The 7783-nt window shown below is 41.1% G+C and overlaps 1 pseudogene; it reads left to right on the plus strand.

The window, feature by feature from the left end:
* Nucleotides 1-4655: 4655 nt before the first annotated feature.
* On the plus strand, nt 4656-5852 carry LOC114227589 (protein Mdm4-like; annotated as a pseudogene).
* The last annotated feature ends 1931 nt before the right edge of the window (nt 5853-7783 follow it).

Below are 7783 nucleotides of genomic sequence, written 5' to 3' on the forward strand. Positions count from 1 at the left end.
TGGTGACACTGAAGCTTACTGGCTCACCCTCTACCTTTTTGACCATGCCCTCTTTTACTCATTTACTGAGTTTTCTCCCTTTCCTTTCCACTAATCAAAAGCATTCTCTAGAGAGCTGATCTTGGCTACCTTCTCTTCTATCTCTATTCCATATTCCACCTTGATTAAGCCAATGTTACAACCTTTATTGTCATTAAATTAACAACTCCAATTTCACTCAATTTCTTGAATTCTAGACCCAACTGCCTTTTGTTCGTTTCCTGCTGGATATGCCATCAGTGCTATCTCAACTTGCCATGTTCAAAAGCAACTCATCATTCTTCCCTAAACCATTATCTCTGTGGTCTCTTTGCTGCATTAATGTATCACCATTCTTCTAAACTATGGGTCCTTTTTGATTCCTCCTCTCCATTGTCCTTACATCCAATACTGTTTTAATCTAAAGAGATTTTGCCTCTTCCAATGGAATATTCAGGTATTATATGACAAGTAGAGAATAAAGGGGAACTATCCATCTGTATATCATCTTTCTATATAACATTTCCATATAACATTAAAGTAATGGCTATCATTTTGGCCTTTATCCTTTCATAATTTCTTATACACAAATATGTATTTTTACATAAAAGGGATCATCCTGTTTTGGAACTTGTTTTGTCACTTATTATATCATAAACACTTTCCTATGCCATTAAATGTTCTTTTATACAGCAATTATCAAAATTTAAGTTTCTATCAGAATTATCTGAGGGTGCTTGTTAAAAAAATATTTCCCTGGACCCTTCCCCAGAGATGCTCATTCAGTATTCTAGAGAGAGCCTAGAACCTGTATGCTTAACCAGCACTCCAGAAAATTCTATTGCATAAAGTTGTCACATCCCAGTTTGAGAAACACTCAATTGGTACAGCACAACTTTTAAATCATTTTTATTGATTTTAAAGAGAGGAAGGGAGAGAGAAAAAAAACATCGATTGGTTGCACCCTCCGTACATGCCCTGACTGCATGGAGATTGAACACATAACCATGTATGTGCCGTGATCTGGCATTGAAACTACCACCTTTTGGTGTATGGAACAAACCTCCAACCAACTGAGCTACATCAGCCAGGGTGAGCACAACTTTTAAGGATTGCCTCATTTTCTTTTGTTTACATTTACCATAATTTAGTTATCAACCCCCACTGACATATATGAAGGCTGCTCTCAAATTTTCTAATATTATTAGTTCTGTACTGACTTTATTTCTAGGCTCCTTCTTTACCATTTCATCTACACTCACACACACACACACACACACACACACACACACATACAAACACACTCTTTTTTAAGGTAAATTCCCAGAATTAGAATTTTTGGGTCCAAAATATATGCAAAATTGTAAGATATATATAGTAACATATTATATTACATTATATTATTTACTGTATAATGAATATATATATAATGAATACCTAATATAATATCCAAATATTATATAATAATATCTAATGAATAATATATACTAATTAATATATTAATTATGTGAGACATAATATAATAATGATAATATATTAATTTATGAATGTTTAAGTGGGGTTTTGAGCCCTTGCATAAGATTTACATTTATCCATGTTAATTTCATCTGGTAATATTTCACCCATTGCTTCAAGGGTTATGATAATTTTTTAGCCCTACTGTCCATAAAAGTATTTGTTATTTTTCTTATCTCCTGATATGTGGCTTCTATACTCTAAGTTAAATCATGGATGAGAAATAGTGAGTAGGAGAAGACTGAGATATGCCTTGCTGCTCCATCAGAAACCTATATTACTTAGTTACTCTGATTCATTCTCCAAACATTAGTAACTTAATTTTAATAGTGATTGGCTTATGCTTCTATATCTCATCTTTAAGATTATAGGAACAGAACTTATCACATGTTTCTAACATTCACATCCACTGCTATCTACCACTTGGCTATGATCCACCAGTCAAGAAAAATAGGTGCATTGATTTTCTATGGTCACACTAATGCTGTTTAACACAGATGCACAATGTTGTAGTGACATGTAACACAAGGCATGCATTTGGTTGGTGTGTCTGAGGATGGACTGGGGGCTCTGTCCATCTCAGCAGGGTAAATTGTTGATGGCTCCTCTGATAGGGAGGGAGAGAGCAGGGAGAGTAAACAGAAGGCAGGGTGCAGAGGACTCATAGCAAAGGGAAGAGGCTGGGAGGTAAGAAAGGGAGCAAAACAGAAAGGATGAAGGTTGTCTGGTAGCTTTAATAGTGATAGCAATAATAATAACAATTTCTAACATCAATCAAATTTATTGAGTGTCCAGAACTCTGCTAAATGCTTCACATACATGAACATGTCTATTCTCCTAACAATCTTGAAAGGTAAGTACTGTTACTATCTTCATTTTGTAGATGGATAAACTGAGGCACAGGTTGGTGAGACTAAGAAACATACCCAACATCATAAAGTTATTAGGTAGCATAACCAGGATTTGAACCAGTCCATCCAATGCTTCCATTTATGTATGCAAACTGCTTACCATAAGTGCATACATTTCAGCTACAACTATTATTTCAGCACATGCACACACATGTACATACCCCATGGCCAGGAAGTGAAGCACTATTGCCTTTGTTACGTGCGTGTAAATAAGTTGGCCTTGGGAGTCTCTTCTTGAGCTTATTTGGAAACAGTTTTTGAGGAAATGGACATTTGAGCTATGCTCATATTTAGGGTGACCAACTTGTTCCAGATTTCTTGGGACTTCACCAGTTTTAGCACTATAAGCACAATGTCCAGGGAAACTCCCCTTTCCTGGGTAAACGGGGACATTTGGTCATACTGCCCATAGAGTATGGAGAACTGACTGTGTTTTGTTATTTCTTTCCACTGAATACACAAGGGGGCATTGTAACCATTCACTCATGCATCCCTCAAACATTTATTGAGCGCCTAATCAGAGGTATGATTGCTGCCCAAGAACCTAGCACCGAGGACAGGGTACAACAACAGGAAATTGAGAAACCTTCAATGACCCCCATCAGAAAGAGTTAAACATATATTTAATGAACAAACACATAGCACTGTGTGCCAAGTACTGTAATGAGCACTTTACAATTTAACTCACTTAATCCTCATTAACACCCTATGGCAGAGTTATTATTATTATCATTCCCATTGTAAAGAAACAGAGGCAAAGAGGTTAAGTACCTTACCCATCACATACCTGGCAAGTGGCACACAACATGATTTGAATCCCGGCATGCTCACATTTCTAACCAGCTTCCAGGGGTGCTTATGCTGCTGGTTTATGGACCACATTTAGAGTAGTAGGATTTCGAACTAAATATGGTCCTTAGACCAGAAGTCTCTGCATATCCTGCTAGTTAGAAATACAGACTCCAGGGCCCCACCCCAGACCTACTAAGTCAAAATTTGCATTTTAATGCATATTCATGTTTGAGAAGTGCTGCTCAAATCCTGAGCTCCCCATAGGTGTTGGGAATGGGTTTCAGGTGTGCCAAGGTACGGTGGCCATCAGGGTCCAGCTGTAAGTAACCTCATTGACCCCATGTGTATGCAAATATTACAAGTTTCACTGCTGACTGTCATGGAGAACAGGGCAGGAAGTCCTGCTGTAATGAAGTCTTGCTGCCCCCTTCCCTTGCACCCCCAGCAAGCCTTTGCTCAAACTGTTTCTCCGAGTGGCCTTTGACTGGCCTTATCCAATTTCTGAAAGTCAAGCTCATGTCCTAATTCCTCCCCTACAGGACAATTTCCATTTTCATGTGGCAATTTCAAATTGACAGATTTTTTTTTTCATATAGCAAACACATAAGAGCATTTCCTAAGCCCTTAATCTTATTAACCCCCATTTTACAGGTCAGGAAAACTGAGGCAGAGAGCACTGGGTTACATTGTTCAAGGTCACACAGCTAATAAGTGGTAATGTCAAGATTGAAACCCAACTAATCTGGTTTCAGAATCACTCCACTGAAACACAACACTAAGCTTCTTCTCACTGCTGTGGAACTTACAGTAGAGAGAATTTGTAAATAATTAGGAGTTTGAACAATGAAAGAAAATGTGTGTTTTCCATGGTTGCCACAAAAATACTACAAGCTGGGTGGCTTAAAACAATAGAAATTTATTTTTTCACACTTCTGGAGGCCCTGCACCCGAACTCACATTGTCCTTATAAAGAAAGGCCTCTTCCTGGCTTCTGGCAGTAGACAGCAAACTGTGGTGATCCATGGCTTGTAGATGCATCACCCAAATCTCTGCCTCTATCATCACATGCCCTCTTCTCCGTGTGTCTTGCAGTCATTGCATTGTTATTCACCCTAACCTAGTATGGTTGCATCTTAACTAATTATATCTGCAAAGATCCTGTCTCCAAATAAGGTCACATTCCAAGGTTCCAGGTCGATGTAAATTTAGAGTGGGGGACTCTATTCAACCCAGTACAGAAGAGCATAGAGATTGTTTCAGGGAATAAGGTGTCTCTTAAAAATGCTAAGCTACTCACAGAGTCAAAATGTTGCTGAGTCAATAGGACCCATGGCTGGCACCTTTCAGATTCAGCTGAGGAGCAGTGCATGGAGTAGCTGTAAGTTTTGGTCAACAGATTGCAAGTTCTTCAGTTCCAAAATGACATCATTTTCCAGTTCCACCCACATGTTCTACATCTGATAGTGCCTGCAGGTTCTCCCCAGACCAAATCAGTCAGATTGATTTTATGTGTATAACAGGTACAATAACACTGCCACTGTTGGAGATTTTGCAGGTGGAAAAAGTGAAATGTTCACCATTTGAGTGGCCATGCATGATCTAGACCAGCATAGAATGGTGAAGCAGCGTATGGTATGCTGTGGTGAATATCTTTTTAGGAGAAGTACTTGGATTTAAGAGCTTCTCCATGAAAGGTCCAAGCCCTCTCTACGATACTCTAAGAATGAATATTTTCACCACCACTGCAGGGTCAGAGCATGGATATTCTGAGGAAAGTTTCAATACCAGGAGAAGAACCGAAGAAGGCAGTATTCCCATGTTGCCTGGTTCACCTCATCAATGCAGAGATCCTAGAGGGGGAGGTAGGTCCTGCCATTGTTTTGGACACTTGGGATGAAGTGTGGATTTTGAATGAGGCAGTATTCAAGCACTTACGTGCTGGAATAAAAGTAGAAGCTGCAAATACTGACCAAACAAATTAAAAAAATAGGAAATGTGACAAAAAGGTGATAGAGGTGTGAAAAAATGACATTGAGGATTTTACATCCTTAAGTAATGACACTGATAGAGTAGTTGTTTCTGAAGGTGTGGTTGTATAACTGAGTGCCGGAAACTGAACTCTCCAAACAAGAAGGGTTTCTGTTTCTGGGCCCTGAGGAAAGATCAATATTGTAAGTGAGCCCATTATCTATTTATTCTTGTTATCACTGCCACTCCTGTAAAGGAGGAAAATGAAGGAATTGATGTCCCTTATTGCCAAAAAACCATTTTGGCTCTAGTGGTTAGAGCCAAAAAATTTATAAGGAAAGGAAGAAAAACCCAAATTTCTTGATTCCTGCAGCTCAGCAGAATTATTGGATTTCCCTCACAGTTCTGAGGACATCTCAAGCATGGGCTTTTTGGAGCAGAGAGCAGATACAGAAAATATGGAGGACTGACAGAATATCTTGCAGACGTGAAGCATGTGTGAGAAGAGACAACAAGATGGGAATATTATTCATGGAAGAGCAGGTCTCCCTGTCACTTGTCTCCCCTGCAACAGAAGATTAAAGAAGCCTGTGGCTTCATGCCCTCTGCAAGAAGATTCAGCTGGTTATTAAGGTTTTTATGGCCTAGCTGAATCGGCGAGTTGCAGAGAAATGATGACTAGGACCAGGTCAGGGAGAAAATTGTCAGTACTGAGCATCTTCAGTCAGTATAACCCAATGTGTCCCTTCATTGATTCATGTAAACATCTGTGTGCCAGGGCAGCTTCCCTTCTAAATTCATGTGGAATTCCAGACCAATTCTTTAAAACTAGATGATCAATTTGGGGACTCCATTTGCATGAAAAGCTATTATAATCACTACATTCCTCATCTATAAAAGAGGTTCTGGGAGGAGCAATTACAAAGACAAACAGGGAAATACATCCACTCACCAAATTATCTGAAGATGAACCTTTTCCTAGTTCATGTTACTCTCCACCCTTCTCTTTTCTGTTAGAGAATGTTCTTAGGCATAAAAAACCAATGTGGTTATGAAAATAAACCACTAAAGCTAACAGTAAAAAAAAAATAACTAAAATATAACATGTTATGAATCAATTTACCTTGCAGTCAAGCTGCATAGTTCTGAAAAAACCAAAAGCGAAAGTAAGAATCTTAAAAAAAAGAGTTTTTTTCCATGTATGCCTGGAACAACAGTTATCATTTTTGCTAACATACCCCTAAAAGAATTTTGAGGAACTGTACATACACTCTTTTCCACATTTTAAAAACTGAGGAATAGTCTTAGCCAGTTTGGCTCAGTGGATAGAGCGTCGGCCTGCGGACTCAAGGGTCCCAGATTCGATTCCGGTCAAGGGCATGTACCTTGGTAGTGGGCACATCCCCAGTAGGGAGTGTGCAGGAGGCAGCTGATTGATGTTTCTCTCTCATCAATGTTTCTAATTCTCTCTCCCTCTCCCTTCCTTTCTGTAAAAAATCAAAAAATATATATTAAAAAATCCTCTCTAATAAAATGGTAATATGCAAATTAACCATCACTCTGCTACATAAGCCATGCCCACCAGCCAAGCCACGCCCACCAGCCAATCAGGGCGAGTATGCAAATTAACCCCCATCCAAGATGGCTACAGCCACAGAGAGCAAGGTTTCCCAGGTAACAGAGCAAGCCAAGCTTTCCATAGCCGTTGCAGGCCTAAGCCTCCACTCAAGCTACAACGTTTCAATTATAGAAGGTAAACAAATTCAAACAAATGGCGCAGAATGGAGCTTGAGAGAGCAGGCCAGGGTTGCCAGCGGCAACAGGGGAAGCAAAGCTTTCCGCACACCCTGGCTGGGCTCACCTGCTTAAGGCTACAAAGTTTCAATTGTAGAAGGTGAATTAACTGCCACAGAAATGGCTGCCACCCCGGAGGGAGCAGCAGCAGGCTTGGCTCCGCCCCAGGCTACAAGGTTTCAATTGTAGAAGGAAAATAAATTCCAGATACCAGGACCTCCTCTTGGGTCACCAGGGGGCGTGGCCGGCCTGCACACCACCACAGGCCCCTCGCTCTGGCCGTCCCATACCCGAAGGGAACCCCCACCCTTATCTGTGACACCCTTCAGGGCAAACCAGCTGGCCCCCACGCATGCACCAGGCCTCTATCCTATCTAATAAAAGAGTAATATACAGATTGATCATCACTGCAACACACAATATAGCTGCCCCCATGTGGTCAAAGATCCTGCCCCCATGTGGACACAAGATGGCCACTACAAGATGGCCATCAGGAGAGGGCAGTTGGGAGGCACCCAGCCTGCAAGGGAGGGCAGTTGTGAGGGACCAGGCCTGCAAGGGAGGGCAGTTGAGAGGGACCAGGCTTGCAAGGGAGGGCAGTTGGAGGTGATCAACCCTGCAGGAGAGAGCAGTTAGGGGTGACCAGGCTGGCAGAGGAGGGAAGTTGGGGGCAAACAGGCTGGCAGGGGAGCAGTTAAGCATCAACCAGGCTGGCAGCAGAGTGGTTAGGGGGTGATCAGGCTGGCAGGCAGAAGCGGTTAGGGGCAATCAGGAAGGCAGGCAGG

The sequence above is a fragment of the Eptesicus fuscus genome, chromosome 1 (genome assembly GCF_027574615.1).
Source record: "Eptesicus fuscus isolate TK198812 chromosome 1, DD_ASM_mEF_20220401, whole genome shotgun sequence".
Classification (NCBI taxonomy): Eukaryota; Metazoa; Chordata; class Mammalia; order Chiroptera; family Vespertilionidae; genus Eptesicus; species Eptesicus fuscus.